The following is an 18790-nucleotide window of genomic DNA, read 5'->3' on the forward strand; positions in this document are numbered from 1 at the left end:
GCCACACGTCGCCGCAATAGCCATACTCTTATAAAAGTAGTGGGGTTGGGGGAATCTTGGCCCAGAGAGGGGAATATTATCCTGGGACGAAATTCCCATGGGGATATATCCTGCCATATTTCCCCCATGGGGAATTTCGGACAGGGGAAATACAAACTGTTACATCTGTTATCACTCACCTTGACGTGGATTTAGTGATATAGATATATATACATATATATATATATATTATATTATATATATATATATATATATATATATATATATATATATATATATATATATATATATATATATACATATATATGTAATCATGAAACTACAAATGTCGCTTAATATCAAATTCACGCTACCTCGGGAATATCCCCGATGGGGAATTATCACCGAAAGGGAATTTTATAAGTGATAAATGGCCTGGTACTGCCGAGTCTCGATCCCACGACGCAGATACTTATCCAGCAACTCCAGTCGGGTAGTGTGAATTTGATATTAAGCGACATTTGTAGTTTCAGGATTGTATATAAACTAGGTGTGATAAAAATTTCATATATAGTGTGATAAAAATTTATATATATATATATATATATATATATATATATATATATATATATATATTTTTTTTTTTTTTTTTTTGTGGGCCTTTAACGATCATAAGCGATTCACCCCTGGGGCATCTCGCCAACAGAGCTTCATTGAATGGGGTTTATTTTTGCCAGGATGGACCCTTCCCCCATTCTCAGCTCCATCAGCTAGCCAAGAGAGATACAATCCTCAGTCATATGACCCTACATCGTGTGACGCCTGCCAGTCAGTGAAGAACCTCCAGATCATTCCTCTGCCATTGACAGAAAACAGGTGATTTCTTGACGGTCCAAAATCCAGAAGCCATTTCTATGCTCACTGTTGGAAACGTCTGGTTCCTTGACGAAATCCATAATTCAGTCAGTCCTCTGCTACAGACAGGAAGCTTCCAATCTCCAAATTGCGCGACGTTGAAATTCAGCGACTCCTGACGGTTCGCGCCCTTCGATGTCTTTGTGCCCCTGCCACACTGGGATCAAATATTTTGCATATATAAATGGCATGAAACTTACGGGTTTTACGCCGCGCCAGAGGTTGCCACAGTAGTATATGCAAGAATTTGATCAATATGTGCATTGCATAACCCATGTTTTGCATATATAATGCAGGCATTAAACTTACGGGTTTTACGCGGCCAGAGAGGTTGCCACAGTAGTATATGCAAGAATGGGATCCATATGCAATGCATAACCCAGTTCACATATGAAGGAGGCATGAAACTTACGGTTCTTACATGCGCCAGTGGTTGCCTTTCAAGCATGTGATTGGGCATTGATACCTCATTCCCAGAGGTATCATGTGGCAGGAGTCCATTCTTTGGGCACTTGCTGCCAGTCCCACCAGCCGCTGTAGTCTCTCCATCGCGCAGAGATGCTTCCACAGCTGTATCCAGGAATGATGTCCATCACAAAACTCAGGTTCTTTCTGTTCCAACATCAGAGATGTCCTGTCTTATTTCTTCTGCAAGCAAACCACCCGTCATCCTAAAAATGCAGAGTCCTCAAGTGACCGAGTTTATCTTGTAGAGATTTCTGACCATTTCAGAGTCTTGCTCCAGTTTTCGGAGTCTGGCTGCAGATTACAGCCTCATCTTCTGGTGCACTTGTTCTCTGTTCAGGGACTTCTTAACTGGTGGAGTTTTAGCCAGGGCTTTTGAGCGTCTCTTGGTGCCAGCTGGATGCTGTTCCAATGCCCTGTTTTGATTGAGTCCTTCCTCGATGCTGTCTAGTCTTCGGTAGAGGGCCTTACAATCGATCTGAGGTTTTCTCAGACATCGAGGTTTATCCAGAGTCTTTTTCTTTCCATCTTTCCTTTCTGGTACAGACTGTTCTATCGGCACCATTTTAACCATATTCTTTTTGCTATTAAACATTTCCTTTTCCTTACTTATCAGATCGCGTTCCTTCACTGTATCAGTCACCTTTTTTTCTTTAAGAGCCCTGACTTTCGTTTCCAAGGACCTGATCTTCGTATCCTTGGCTAAGTTCTCTTCTAGGAGTCTTTCAATTTCCACGATGACCTCCATCTTCTCAAACTCCATCGTCTCCAACTCCTCCTTTGTCTCGGCCAGCTCGAATTCTAGTTGGACTCTCCTCTTCGTCATTTAATTTATCTTTCCATTCACATTTTCTGCTACAACACTTGTACTTTCTTTCAAGAGACCGATTACCTTCTTTTGCTTCAGAGAGCATTCATTCTCCAGTCGGAGGATCTCTCTATCCCTCAGCAGGTTCTGTTCTTTCAGTTTTTGAAGTTCGTTCTTTGTCTCTACTATTTCTTTTTTGCATTGCTCGAGCTGTTGCAAATTTTCTTCAGCTCTCTGTTTCTGAATGGTGAGAACTTCTAACTGGTCTTCAAAATCTTTAATTCTTAAGGCTTTATCCTCGTTCTCCTTCTGCAGACTTTCAAAACGACTTCGTTTCCTACTGTTTTCTTCTCGAAGTCTTTCCAAGTCTTCTTTCGGACAGGGGGAAATACAGACTGTTACACCGGTAGTCTCTGCGAACTACACAGACGTCTGCATCCCGCTTTTTATGCAGCTAGCTTTCATCAATAAAGCAGCAGTACTTGTCTTCCTACTCATTATTTCTCACCTCTCTCACAATATAAATGAAGACAAAATCCACGAAGGAAAGAGAAACACTGGAGTGATGTGAGGCCTTTCGACTGGCGTCCTTTACTTAGCAGACTGAAGAAATATAAAAATAAGTATACAAAGAAAGCTCATATAAATGACAGATGGGGATTACAAAAAAAATATGTACCTGGATTCTAACACAATTGAAGAATTAGTAGAACTGCCAAAACAGGCTTAAATATTCAAGAGGTTTTACGAAAGATTAGGATCAACCGTTCAGAAGCAGGGACAGGGCAATTAAAAAATTATACAAGGAGGTGACTGACCACCAAAAAATGTTAGTACAACAAAATAATCCTCTTTTTTTTTGTAAACAATAATAATTTTTGCAAGATGTATGTTTTTACAAATAAAAAACATTAAACTTCTGAATACATAGAAAACATATGTAAGGTAACTAATTTGTAACTAAGTCAGAATGACCTAAAAGATGAAATCACTGACTTAATTACAAATTAATGACCTTATATATTTTCAATGTATTCGTATGTTTACTATAATTTTTTATTTGTAAAAGTGTTCATCTTGCAAAAGTTGTTATTGTTTAAAAAAGAGAATTATTTTGTTGTACTAATGTAATGATGGAAATCCTTCTTTTGAATTAATGACAATACCCTTCATAATTGGTGGACTGGAGAAACGAACTGGTTTTCATCTTATCAATAAGTTGAATTAACCACTCGAAATTGAGATTGTCTATGATCGAGTGTGCGTACGTAAGTGCGTAAGTTCAAGCAAGTGCACACTGCGTAGTTGCGTAAGCTCAGCTCGCACTGTTCAAGACGTGTTTGGCGACTTGAGAGGGGAAAGGAATGTAGCTCCCCTTATTTTCATTTGAAATGCCATATTTCTCTCTGTAAAAGGTATGCACAGATCTTAGTTTATATTGTACATGTTGCCATAACACTTAATAGCGTTCTTGTGTATCGTTACCTTGATTTAACAGCAAATTACCGAGAGTTGTTATGGTAATGTTACGTAAATTGCACCATGGTGAGCTTGCATGTGGTTGTATTCTTCCATAATTTTATGAATATATCAATTCTTGAGTTAAATTCCACCTGTTATGCATGAAAAGCCAGGCCAGCTGTGTAATGTGACAGTTGAGTTAGGCATGAGTACAGCACAGCCTAGGCTAAAGACTGCATGCTGTTTGGCACAAGATGGCTGTCCTAAATGAACTTTTCACTGTTACAGGGAGCCGGTATAGGGTACCTGTGGAACCAGTATAGGGCATTCGTATTACAGGGAACCAGTATAGGGCACCTGTACAAGAACCAGTATAAGTACCTATTGAAGAACCAGTTCTAACAGTTATGGAAGGAACATTAGGGATAAGTTGTTTACACCATGTAACCTACTAAGAAGCATTAAACAACCCGCGGGAGTCAGCGTTTCCCTCAACCCTAACTACAAAATGAAGATTCGTCCGTCTACGACGTCAAGTACCAGTTCAAGCTAAGAGTAATCCGGAGTTTATTAACCTAGTTGTGTCACACTTGTTTTAGCGTATGCCCAGGATTTGAGTTGTTATGTATAGGCTAGTCTGAGTTAATTGTCCTAAAATGAATGGTAGCCTCCGAATGTAAGCCAGGACAATTGACATATCAAGCCACTAGTAGTAATAACATTATAATTAAACAAAAAACAAATATTACACTAACATTTTTTGGTGTGTAATCCTTTCTTTCTATTATCTCTGCTATTCATTGCCAAGTTGAGAAGATTACTTCTTTATAGTTGCTTATCGTTCTGGCTTTGTTATGTAGTAGCATAGTATTCCCAGGAGGCTTTAAGAAGATGCAATTTCGTTTTCTTTACTTCATTAACACAATAATAAAAGTTACAGTAGTTTTACAAAAATGTTATGCAGTGTGCAAGATTACAGGAGTTTCAAAAGTGAGCCTTTCTTCTTCTGCTTCCTTGCTCTCTTCTCTGCTGCTCTCTGCTACCTTCTCTCTTTCTATCTGCTCTCCTGTTCCTTCTCTCTTTCTATCTGTTCTCCTGTTTCTTCTCTGTCGCTCTCCCTCAGAACTTGACTTTCTTTATAGTTGCTTATCATTCTGGCTTTCTTATGTAGTAGTGTAGTATTCCCAGGAAGCTTTAAGAAGACGCTATTTCGTTTTCTTTACTTCATTAACACAATAATAAAAGTTACAGTAGCTTTACAAAAATATTATGCAGTGCAAGATTACAAGAGTTTCAAAAGTGAGCCTTCCTTCTTCTGCTTCCTTGCTCTCTTCTCTGCTGCTTTCTGCTATCTTCTCTTTCTATCTGCTCTCCTGTTCCTTCTCTCTTTCTGTCTGCTCTCCTGTTCCTTCTCTGTCGCTCTCCCTCAGAATTCGACTTAATAAGGATTTTTGGAAGTTAATTGCCCCACCCACTGAAGGAGGAAACCGTGCTTCAGTCCTGCCTTGGTAGATGTCTAATTGGTTGAAGTTATCTAAAGATGTCCCATTTTTGGGTGGAGTTTGGAAATTGCACCGCCTTCAAAAGGAGGTGCTTTGATGTCATCGGGAGTTATGGTTTCCGAGGCTGTTTATCCAACTAAGACCATCATGCGTTTTTGTTACGAATTCCTCGTGATTTTCAACTCGATTAAGTACAGTCATAATGCCTTTGTCATCACGACATAATCATAACACATACCCGAGTTTTGCTTTTGTAATCACACCTAGGTTTTGCTGTTCTAGCCTTAGTTTACAAATCTTTTATGATTTTCAGTCCGACCAAGCGTACCGAGTTCTGGCCTTGTCACCACGATATAGCCAAAACACAGGTGTTTGTTATCCTCTCTCTCTCTCTCTCTCTCTCTCTCTCTCTCTCTCTCTCTCTCTCTCTCTCTGTTCGTTTCTTCCAAATCTCCCTCTCCCTCTGTCTCTATCAATGTCTAACAATGGAAGGTTTCTCTCTCTCTTTTGTTATTTTAATTGACACTTAGAATATTCAGAATTCTTAGTTATCATTACAGGTGGTCAGTCACCTTGTCTAAATGGACGTGAAGACGAATAGCACTGCGTTTATGGTCGAAGACCTCAGTGCCCATGGTTGCAAAAACCGACATGTATCCATATCTGAGACAAGCAAAAGAAATTCCGATTTCCAAAATAAGATCTGGAAAGGCAGAAGAAGTGGCGTCAACAATAGGAAGAGCTAATTTGGAACCAAATGTTGGTAGCCGAATATGTAGCGATCACTTCGTCTTTGGTAAGATTTATTGGTAAAACTAAGCTATGTAAAAGCTTGGCATTGGGTATTACCCTGGAAATTGACGTTTTCTATAATATTTTGGTTGCTTATTAACAATTTACAGTTTTTTTTTGGTCAACTGTTATTACCCTCAGAACTTCATCCAATAAGCTAGGTGACTCCTAGCGAAAGCGGGGTTATTGGTCGGGTAGACAGGGGACGAGGGCGGGCTGATTTGTTCTTATATGGTGACCACTTTGAATGTTACTGCGCATGTGCAGTCTTATAGGGGAGCTTTTAGTAAATTGATGTTCTTCTGAGGAAAAAGAGGTGGGGACAGAGGTAAAATTTTATAAGTTGCAAATAAGACTCCAGCCAGTCATTTTTGCATGAAAAACCATTTAGGATTTTTCAATAAAAAATGGCTAGGAAATGATAGGCCACTAAAAGAACCTAAAAATACCAACCGAACGTAACCTAGGGGTGTTTACTGGTTACAATTTTGCCGTATTAGCTATGGAGGTTGGGGTGCCAGTATTGTCTTACCTTATAAGTCGTAATTTAATATTTTTTATTTATTGTTTGTGCATAGTGTTTATGGGATTCAAAATAACGAGAATAAAGAGCTCTTTTAAAAAATGTAGTTTACAATTTCATATCATGTATTGGTAACTTATAAAATAATACCGGGACAGAGACGTATAGATAGATACATATCCAACCAATCACGTTATGTTATGAACTCCACGTTGAGGAAAACCCTCTTGAGCATTTGTAGTAATGCTCGAGTCACACATTGGTGATTCAAGGTTGCGACTGTCGTAATGGCTGGGTTTGGTGACCGACTGGCATCAGTAGCGGGCCTTGGGCCTCAAAAAAAAAAAAAAGTTAAAGCAGCTGATTACGACACCACAACGTCATACATAATTAACATTTACAACAGTAGTGCGCACGTTGAAATGAGATTACGAACGTGCGTAGTCATATGCGCCAGTCCCCGATGATTTAGGCCATGCCCACATTTAACGGTTTTGACAGGACGGCGACGTCCTTGAAGGCATGACGATTTATGCCCGACTTAGTTATGTACCGTGCCGACAGACGCAACGACAGCGTCGTGTCGTGCACAATGGATGCCACCTTATATAAATGACAGGTGAATTCGGCACTCACCATTCTTGTTGCAGCTGCAGACAGAGCAAGAAGATGAGGACACGGATTTGTTGAGCCTCATACCCGAGAACCTACATGATTCGGAATTAGCAGAATGTATTTTGGATTGACACGATGCCTTGTTCCAGTTGAGAATTGTTAAGTGCCTGGAGGAACGAAAATGCAAGAAGAAAAGAAAACCAAGACGGTCATGGGTCTGGCTTTACCTACAAAGACGAGAGAAGAAAGGTTATTACGAGAACTTGATGAGAGAATTGGCAAATGAAACTCCAGAACTGTACCGGAATTTTACCAGGATTACGGAGGAGCTTTCCAATGAAATTGTGGAACGAGTCACGCCCTACATAAAGAAGACAATCACATTCTGGAGAAGACCCATTGAGCCAGGCCTGCGTGTTGCAATTACTTTACGTTTCCTTGCAACTGGAGAATCCTACAAGTCTGTCCTACCAATTCCAAGTAGCTCCCAACACGATCAGCGGTATCGTGCCCGAGACTTGTAGGGCCACTGTGGCTGCCTACGGAGATGAGGTCAAGCAGGTATCTAGCAACCCAGAGCAATGGAAGGAGGTAGCCCGTGGGCTTGAGCAACGATGGAATTTCCCACACACCCTTGGAGCAATAGATGGGAAACACATCAACATCCAGAACCCAGCCTTTGGAAGAGCTCATTATTTTAATTATAAGAAGTTCTACTCTATACTTCTACTATTTGTTGACACTAAGTACAAGTTCTGTACGTGGATGTAGGTGCCATAGGGTCTAAGTCTGATGGTGGTGTCTTTGCCAAGACACAGCTTTGCAAAATGCTTGATTGACAGGAAGCCAACCTGCCTGCCCCTGAAGGATTGCCAGACGAAACTGAAGATGAACCTCAAGTCGGCTATTTCTTCATTGGAGATGATGCCTTCACTCTTAAGAAGTATATGATGAAACCATACCCTGCGCGAAGTCTGACAATACCTGAACGCATCTGCAGTTATTGACTAAGCAGGGCAAGACGTACATTGGAGAATGCTTTTGGGATCCTAGCAAGCAGGTAGACATTGTTCACAAATATTATCATCTTTATCTGGTCTGCTTGTTTAAACACTTATTTAATATAAAATTCCTTTTGTATACCATCCTTCTTTTTCTTTCATTAAGAAATACTTACTTAACATGGGACACCTTTTGTATACCATCTATTTCTAATAACTAATGTTTTCCATTTGTCTTTCACAGTTCAGAGTATTTCACCCCCATAATTTTTTTTTTTTTTTTTTTTTTTTTTTGAGGCCCAAGAGCCGCAACTGATACCTGTCGGTCGCCAAACCCAACCATTACGACAGTCGTAATCTTGAATCGCCAATGTGTGGCGAGGGCATTACCGTATAGGCCTATATGTTAGGATGAACTCCAAATTGAGGAGTGGCATCTTCAGAACACAAATATAGGCAAATTGGAGGAACACTGGGGATGATAAGGAATTGAGGTCTCAGCAACGTGAGGCTGAGGAAGTTGTGGGGTATTCCTCATATATATTGTTTACGCGAGAACTTCAGGTCAAGGAAAGTGTGCAATAAAATTCCCACTATTTTACAGGATTATGTCATCAAATGAGGCATGGCTAAAACCTCAAGTTTTAAATATACTAAACTTGATTAGGGACACTAGCATGGGTCACACTATCACAGGTCTCGCAATGCTTATTACGTCAATGCAGATAACTGAATTTCATGGTAGAACCAGCATTTCAAGAGCAAGTGACTGCAGAAGTTTTGATAAACATGGTAAGGTTAATGATAATAAAGAAAAACTAGAAAGTCTCAGCCTTAAGCTTAGGGTATATAGAAACAAAACACTGAAGCTTTATTTCGAACAAGAAAACTTTCGACCATACAATCTGAAAAGCCCAAAATACACATTCACCGTAGTTTTCTTTATAAAAAACTAATAATAAACTTCATTATACGCTTGAAACAGGATACAGGACAATGCCAAGGTTTTACTGAAAAAAATAAGGTACAGTAACTCAAAAGACGCTAATTAAAAGGGCAGAGGCAGTCACTGGGAAGTCATCTCAGGTCTAAGGCCCTGTCCACACTAGCGGGCACTGCCCGGTGGGCAAACACTGTTTCCATAACCGTTCCACTACACTGACCGACTGAGCACGGAGCCAGAACGAAGCGATTGTCTGGTAACACTGCTTCAGAAGCGAGAGAAAATATAAACAGCTGAAGTGCCCGACGGGCATGCCTGCTAGTGTGGACAGGGCCTTAAGGCCTGTTCACACTAGCGGGCACTGCCCGACGGGCAAACACTGTTCCCATAACCCGTTCCACTATACTGACCGACCGAGTATGGAGCCAGAACGATGCGATTGTCTGGTAACACTGCTTCAGAAGCGAGAGAAAATATAGAGAACTGCAAGTGCCCGACGGCCATGCTCGCTAGTGTGGACAGACCATAAGAAGCCACTTAGTAGCTGAAGCACGTGACATATGATCGTCGAGTGGAATTTTTCAGATTAACTCCAAGTAGGAAATTTGACATTCGCACAAGCGAAGCCAACTCTCTAACAAACCGGGAGGTTAAACCAACGTCTAGTAGTGATATACCATGAATTCCTTGACGCATTCAATCCAGGTTTCGTGATAAGTACAGTTCCTGAGAGAAAAGTTGTTCATTTAGTCATATTTTTCACTGTTTTGAATGTTAAATCACGTGGATGTTAAAGTGTTTGAATAACTACTCACGATATGTTGAGTCAGTCTTCAGATACTTTAAGGACTGACCTTAACTAGTCATTGGTTGAAACTAAGCAATATTGAAAAAACAAAGACTTTATATACCGGGATGTATCAAATAAAAACCCATTGCTATTTTAGCACTAAAATGTAAGTACTAATACCTTATACAATGAACCGCTATCAGAGGTTCATCAAGTTCTTTAAACAAAAATTTCGGGAGTGGAATGACTAGCAGAAATTTAGGTAGAGGAAGGAGCTGAACAAAACGACAAGTCACCTTAAACCTAACTTATTATCCTAAATTTTTAAGAGAGAGAGAGAGAGAGAGACGTGACAAAAAGTGGTTCTTTTACCTGAAGTTTACCAATGTCTGTCGCATAGTTCAGTTCATGTTTTTCCCGAATTATCCATTTTCCTTCTTTTATCAGAGTTCCCTGTGTCTTTTTCACGATATATGGTAATATAAGAATAGGAGAGGATGTGACTAACTTTTAGGGTATCATAGAAATTGATGCTTCTCGAATGGCCTCGGGAAATTGAAGTGGCTCTACCCTATTTATTTTTCCAAGGTTCCATACATCAGTGAATGGAAATTAATTATAAAGTAAACTTCTAATTAACAGAATTGGCAGGATGCTGTGATTGCTGACGGGGATGCTAAGGTTGTTTAGCAGAATGAAAAACATTGCAAACCCTCAGAGAATGCGAGATGAGACACAGTATTACACGACGAATTTTCCCAGTATCGTGGATTTATTTCAATAATTCCATGCAGAGGACTGGAAAATTAGCTACTGAGAGGATAGCTCGTAATATAGGGAGAGAAGCATAGGCCGATAAGGTTACGGAATAGAATTTGTTAATGATAAGTCTATACTGCTTTTGTGAAGGATCACTGCGAAGAGAAGTGTAACTGGCGTGTACTCTAAAGGGGGTGCCAGAATGCTAGATAATTTTCAGTAGACACAGTCAATTAACACGATTTGAAGAGTGAAAGGAGATCGTCAAATGTCAATATGTAAAATATTACAGCTAAGCTTTTAACGTTTAATATCTATAGATTGAGTAGGTCATGAGAAATATACTGCAGTACAGACTGATTATATGTGGATATTTTCTGCTGTCTTAATGTGAGCGAGTTTATCCACACGAGTGAGGTTATCCAAATGAAAATGGTTTAGAAATAAATAGCACTGTTATTTGGGGGTCTTAATTACTGCCCGTATTAATTAGGGTTCTGCTGTGATATGTGAATGAGGGATTAAGTTACTGGACAGTTTCTCTGACTAATGCTTTTGGTCACATTCTCCTCATGGTGGTCCTTAAACTAATGAAACTGGTAAAACTTGTCAGATTATGGTGTAGCATCAGTAAAAGTAATGAGTATGGTGCCTGTTTAAATATGGAAGTATAGTGATATATATGTAATAATTTGAATATTTAAATTGTTGTAGTAGTGTCAGTGGTGGATACCTGTGGAAAAGAGTACATCATCTCTCTACCTCATTCATTCTCTTCTTACTGATTCCTGCCTGACTTCTGCTATTCTGTCTCGAATGGTCATGACCTCAGCGTGGTGAGACAGTGACAACATGGATCATCCTTAATGGATGTATGACATTCATCATGTATGATCCATGGCTAACACTGACCAAAACATCTCAGGTTAGTATTGAGTTTTTTTTTCTGATTTTAGTTCTACACTTGGAGGGCAAATCATTTCAATATTTATTTCTTAGTGATCAGAAAGATATTTCACCTATGGCAAAGTCCTTAAAGAATGTGGGGTTAAAATTATGACGAAGATATTTCATGGAAAATGCCTATTTTAATGGAGCCTACCTGTTAAACACATTTTTTTTTCAGTAGGCTAAACTAAAATAAAAATTTTGTTAGTTGTTTATTTTTTGTTTTTCTTTCAGGATATTGGGATATTTCATCTTTTGCTGCTCAAGATAATTAAGACTTTTCTTTGTTTCAGGATATTGTCATCTGCTCAAGAGGAAACAAATATGAGGTGTTCTTTGCAGATCATTACTTGGAAGGTTAGTTCTATTGTTTGTTTGGATACAAGAAAAAAGTCGAAGTAAAATAAGAAAGTTTATTTAAACTCTTTGAGGCTAAATAGTTTGCAGATAGTCAAAGTTTATTTAATGTCTCGAGGCTAAATAGTTTGCAGATATTTATTTAATAGTTTGCAGATAGTCAAAAAGTTCATTTAATATCTGGAGGCTAAATAGTTTGCAGATAGTCAAAATGTTTATTTAATCTCTCGAGTCTAAATAGTTTGCAGATATTTATTTAATCTCTCGAGGCCACATAGTTTGCAGATAGTAAGAAAAATGTATTTAATCTCTTGAGTCCAAATAGTTCGTGGATAGTCAAAGAGTTTAATCTCTCAAGGCTAAATAGTTTGCAGATAGTCAAAAAGTTTATTTAATCTCTCGATGGCTAAATAGTTTGCCAGATAGTGAAAAAGTTTTTTTAAACTCTCTTAAGGCCAAATAGTTTTCGTGGATAGTCAAAACTTGTTTAATCTCTCGAAAGCTAAATAGTTTGCGAGTAGTGAAAAAGTTTCTAGGATCTAGTTTGAGGCTCAAAAAAGTTTTTGCCGATCTAGGGTCAGTTTGCAGATGAAAATTTTATGTTAAAATTAGTTTTAGGGCAAATCCTGGAACTGAACTAAACTTGAGGCTATAGGTTTATGGTAGGCATAGTTGAAATGTTTGTGCACATACAATATTTTATTGTATGTTTAGTGTTAGCGGCCATGCATTGCTGGTTTGAGGCGTGATGCAGTTCATTTCTTAGTGTCAGGGAAGTGAGTGACATCTGAAATTTAATGCATTACAAAAATTTGATGATCTCTAACATGTAGATTTTGTAACAGCTGACATTTGACCCAGGAATTTTTATTTCTTAAAATTAATGAGTTAGGAAAAGAAAGGGGGTCGCTCAATGATAAGCTGAAGACTTTAGATAAATGTTAGATAATGAAATATTTTCTGTAGGCACTATCCATCAACATTATTCAAGGCTTTTAAATTAGATTCCGTAAAGTATCATATAAAAGGCTTGTTTCCGATTCTTTGGCTGTTTGTGACTTTAGCCAAATCCAAGTATATGTCCGAAAAACTACAGTGATACAATCTGATTGTTGCCGAACTTGACTTGTTATCTTGAGACCAAATGAATTTATCCATATGGAAAGTGGTTTACGAGCATAAGTATTCTTATTAAGGGTCTTAATAACCACTTCCTCTTAATCTTGGGTCTCTGTTTGATGTGTGAAATAGGAATTAGGTTATTGGACAGATTCCTGGCTGACTTCTGTTTTTATAAATCCAGATTCTCTGCATGGTAAAGTCCTTAAATTAATGTAAGGTGATGGTACAGCACCAACTGACTTGATGTCCAGTACAGCGGTAACCAAATCCAATTTGAATAATGGAAAGATTTTCTTGCTGGAATTACAGTGCTATTCTTATCTTTTACGACCAGCTAATTGCAAATTAATGTAAGATTCTCTCAGCTTGTCAAAAGCAAAGAACTTGATTTTGGATTACTAACAATGGAAGAGGCTCTTAAAGCATCAGGAGTCGCCTCTGAGGGGCTTCCTCTTCAATCTTTTGTGTCCGGGTCAGTTACAGCGTGAAGGCTTGTTGCCATTCCTGGTATTGACTTCTGTGACTCTGTCTCGACGGTCATGTCCTCAACGCGGTGAGACAGTGGCAACATGGTTCATTCATGATGGATGTATATCATTCTTCATGTACGATTCATGGCTAATTATGACCATAACATCACAGGTTAAAGTCTCGGCTGAGTCAAATTTTTGTATTTAAAGAAGAAGAATGGTGCATTGTGGTCACCAACAATAATGCTGTTACAAATCTACATCATCACTGCAGTATTAGTTTATCAACTTTCAACCGTAAATTCTAGTCGTTTGGTAAAAAATGAAATTCATTTCATAATAAATGCCTTTATCAATTAAGAAGTGAATGGAGTTGACGATGCTAATGTAGCTGATAATCTGCTTTATATGTTTCATGACACAGAATTAGAGTAGGTTATAAGAAAATTGACCTGTATGAAAGTGGTTGAGGATTAATATTTTGATGAATTAGGAACGTGTGTTGCTGACAGTTTCTCCAGCAAATATTTGCTTTCAGTCAATTTCACCCATGGTAAAGTCCCAAAGAATGAATAAAAAGGTTAATATTTAGACCAATATGGCAGCAATAAATTATATATTTGATATAATTCTTGAAAATAAGGTATATTTCAGGAAGCTGTTTCTCTAAAGTGTTAATTTTTCCATAGTCAGTAAACTTAGTTCATTTCAAGTTTTGTTAACTGGTGAAGATATTTTATAATGCTTATTAAATACTGTTTCTATTTGATTAAAAATAAGCTTCAAATATTCACCCAATTCAGTAGGAAAAATATTCAAGAGAGTAATGATGTGTTGCGATGGCAAGCCTGCTTTAATGGACACGTGGAGAGAGAACAAATTAAGATATTTCTTTTGTTTCAGGATACACTGTTGGTTATATTTGCTGCTCAGGTGAAAGAAATACGGGGATGAAGTTTTGTGGATTTTGACGTGGCTTGAAGGTTTGTTGAAGTGCCAATTGTTATTGATTTCTCTTATAAAAAGAAAAAACTGTTTATTTCAGGTCTTTGAGGCTAAACGATTTGCAGATAGCCAAAAGTTTATTAATCTCTCAAGGCTAAATAGTTTGTAGATAGTCAAAAAGTTTATTAATTTCGAGGCTAAATAGTTTGCAGATAGTGAAAAAGTTTTTTAAACTCTGAGGCTAAATAGTTTATGATAGTCAAAAACTTGATTAATCTGTGAAAGTTTAGTTTGTGAGTGGAAAAGTTTATTTCTGGAGGCTATATAGTTTGTGGATACTGTAGTCAAAAAAGTTTGTTTAATATCTGGAGGGTAAATAGTTTGCAGATAGCTAAAACTGAATATGTTGGTAATTAGTTTTTGTGGGCAATCGTGGAACTGAAGTAACCTTGAGGCAATACGTTTATGGTAGGCATAAGTTGGAATGTTTGTGCAACAATATTTGATTGTACGTTTAGTGTTAGCGGCCATGCAGTGGTGGTTTGAGGCTAGTTGTTGAAGCAGTGTTTGGGAAGTGAGTGCAATAGTTGAAATTTGTTAGCATTAATAAAATTATAGATAAGATTTTGTAGCTGAAATTTGAGTGTGTATTTTTATTTGTATGGTTAATGAGTGAGAAGGAGGGTTTTCAGGATAGCTGGGAAGACTTTAACCGGATCCTTACTAACAAATGAGCATAATTTACTAACAATGGAAAGTTTGGCGATTCCCGGCTGACTTCTGTGACTTTAGCCATAATCCTCTTTGTGTCGCCCTCTCCTTTATTCCTGGCTGACTTGTGTCACTTTTTAACAATCCTCTTGTGTCCTCTTGTGTCAGTTACAGCGTCCAAAGGCTTGTTGCGATTCCTGGCTGACTTCTGTGACTCTGTCTCGACGGTCATGTCTCAACGCGGTGAGATAGTGGCAACATGGTTCATTCATGATGGATGTATATCATTCATCATGTATGATTCATGGCTAATTATGACCATAACATCACAGGTTAAAGTCTCTGCTGAGTCCAATTTTGTATTTAAAGAATAAGAATGGTGCATTGTGGTCACCAACAATAATGCTGTTACAAAATCTACATCACTTCAGTATTAGTTTATCAACTTTTAGCCATAAAGTCTAGTCATTTGGTAAAGAATGAAATTTATTCCATAATAAATGCCTGAGGTACTTAAATGTGACAGAATTTTAAATGTGTTCTTGTAAAGAAATACTTTAATAAAGTAACATCAACTGAGAAGTGAAAGGAGTTCAGGATGCTAATGTAGCTGATAATCCATGTTATATGTTTGATAACACAGAATAGTGTAGGCTGTAAGAAAATTTAGTGTCGTGTCACAGATGGTATTTATCTGTATGAAAGTGATTTAGGGGCATGTGTTGTCCTGCGTGAATTGGGTATTAAGCGTTTGTGGACAGTTTCTCCAACAAATATCTGTTTTCAGTCAGATTTCACCCATGGTCAAGTCCTTAAAGAATGAATGGAATGGTTAAAATTTATGCCAATATGGCAGCATTAAATTTTAAATGTGATATATTTCTTGAAAATAAGGTATATTTCAGAAGCTAATTCTCTAAAGTTAATTTTTTTATGGTCAGTAAATTTAGTTCAATCAAATTTTGGTAATAGTACAGTATTTTGATTTCGATTATTAAGTACTATTTCTTTTTAATTAAAGTAAAACTTAAATATTTTTTAATATTTGACAGTTATGGTGCGTTATGATGGGAAATACCTACTTTAATGGACACCTGGAGAGCACAACAAATTAAGACTTTTCTTATTTTGTTTCAGTATACCGTATTGGATCATGTTTACCCCTCAGAAGAAAGTGTTAGTGGCTACTCAGTGCTGGTTTATGGGACCCGTCGATGATATAGTGTTTGGGAAGTGCGTGCAATAGTTCAAATTTGTTAGCATCAATCAAATTATAGGTGAACATCGAGATTTTGTCAGTTTAAATTCTGGTGAGTTTATCATTAAAAGCATTCATTGTATTCCTTTTGCATTCTCATTTTTAGCAGGATGTTGCTAATGTACAAGTAAAAATTGTTGAAAAACAATGATCTATTTCATAGGTACAGCTCTTAAGATAAGTTATTGAACCTTAGGAGAAAATGTTGGCTTAGTTTTCATGTTTTATTACGAACAAGTTTCGCTATATTTCCCCACAAGTTGTGGATATTTGGAACGTATGTTAAGAACATCATGACATTTCTATAAAAACGTGTAGAAATTTGCCTTAAAAAAAAGTTTATAAGTCACTTGAAATTCATGTTCAGTTTTGATAGTCCCTTCCTTTCCTAACAGATGTCAGTGTTAGTTCCTAAGTGACGTACCTCCTTGTGAGTTTCCCAGAACCTTTAGAAAATCCTTGTTTGTGCTCAACAATTTTACCGACTTTGGAAAAACAGACATTGGAGCAGTAGACTGTTTTTGTTGAGTTTTGTTGGATGCCAGGCGGTGTTTATACGTAATATAGTATAAGGTAAGTAATTATGTTACAAGTATTGTAGATGTGGGTTGGTGTGTTCCTTCATGAATATTTGTATGTTATCCTTAATTTTGAGGGTGATCCTGAAGGAGCATATGTATAGTGCTTCTGATTACTGTACTCGAGGAAATGATTATTCATGTCATTTGTTTTACAACTCAAATTGATCTCATTAGAGTTATAACAACTTGTCAAAATTTTGATTGATTTATTAAATATTTGCTTGTTTAATTTAGTTATATATAGAGAAGTGTCATTCTTTTCTGTCTGTTTCTTGTGACTTCATGCAAGACGCTGCAGACATTTAAACAAGTACAATCGTACTTTACTTAATGTCAATTTGTGTTCCTGCTATACTTTTGCTGCAGTATTAAAATGTTCTGTCATTTAATTACCAAAGATAGGTTTAGTTACTTTATGCTTGTCAAAGGGGATCTTTAAGTTACATTCTATTATGCTTGTCTAAAAGGATTCTTTTAAGTTATACAGCGTATGCTGTAATTTATGGTGCTTATTACCTGATGGCTGATATCACAAATGCTTACAAATCACCAAGTTTTGTAAAATATTTTGCATAGAAATTAGATATTACACAGTTAAGGAGAGTTTATGTAGTATGTAGTGAGATAAGGAGAATGCAGGGGTGTTTCATGGGCAATTGAATATAATATGTTGAAGGGTGACTGTGGCAAGCAAAATAAGTATGTGTACAGGTATGTATGTTATTGGTCCTGCAGGTAGTTACTGGCAACTGTTAAGATGATGATAATTTGTTTTTTACTCCACTGGTTAATTGTTTTGTTAAACCCTTTTCTGTCTTTTGAATAAAAATTGAATTGTTACTGTTTTGATTTAAACATCAGTATAAAGGAAACCTATTTTTTTTTATATAATGCTTTTATTAAAAAAAGTTGTTTGTTTGCATGGCAGCCACAATACTCACCACAGTACAGTGTTAGCATCAGTCCAGTTCCGCTGGGAGAATGACAACTTTTAACTGAGATGGTTTTTCCTATTGTTTGATACTTGTTTGCATAAAAGTGTCTTAAATTATATTCAAAAATAATTTTGTACAATAACTCCTTTAATACTTGCCACCATCACCTGTAGTATTTTGATCAAAATGAATTTAGATGAATATTGCAATATACAAATGCAAAAGGATAAAATTGCCAGCAAAAGCGTATGAAAGAAATGTATTATATCTCTGGTACATTACCCTGTAATAGCTGGTTTGAAATAAAGCTATACAACAATGTTTTATGCATGTAACTATATAAATGTTTTGTGTGTAACTATATAATATACCGGTAAAAGGAAAATTAAGTTTCTAACAGTTCGTCCAGCGGGTTCTTTCAGGTGTCGAAGACCATTGAACATACTGCCAAAGGCTTCTGTTTTTTCTTAATCTTTTACCTGTGCTATGCATGGGCATTTAATGCATGAAACGCAGTTGTGGATTTTAACATTGGAATAGGTACCCGAAACTGCCATGCTTTGGAATTCCTTTGTGAAGACCGTACTGGGTATCATTCATTATTGCATTATTTACCCAATGCGTAAAATTGGATCCGCTTATTTGTGCCAATCCTTAACCAGTACTTGCATCGGAAAAACGGCTCATAACAACTTAAAACTTTTTATGGTAATCCATAATGAAACCTAAATTGGATACTGGTAATTGTACCAGTAACTGCCCAATGCAGTAAAGTGGTACACAATCGTTCCATACCATTCCAGTACATGCATTGTGATGATTATGGATCGTATGCATTGGCCCAAAATTGTTTCGATACAGTGCCATTAGTGGCCCAGTGTGCAACGGGTAACGGACATAAATTGGACCA

This window comes from Macrobrachium rosenbergii, chromosome 53, assembly GCF_040412425.1.
Source record: "Macrobrachium rosenbergii isolate ZJJX-2024 chromosome 53, ASM4041242v1, whole genome shotgun sequence".
Taxonomy (NCBI): Eukaryota; Metazoa; Arthropoda; class Malacostraca; order Decapoda; family Palaemonidae; genus Macrobrachium; species Macrobrachium rosenbergii.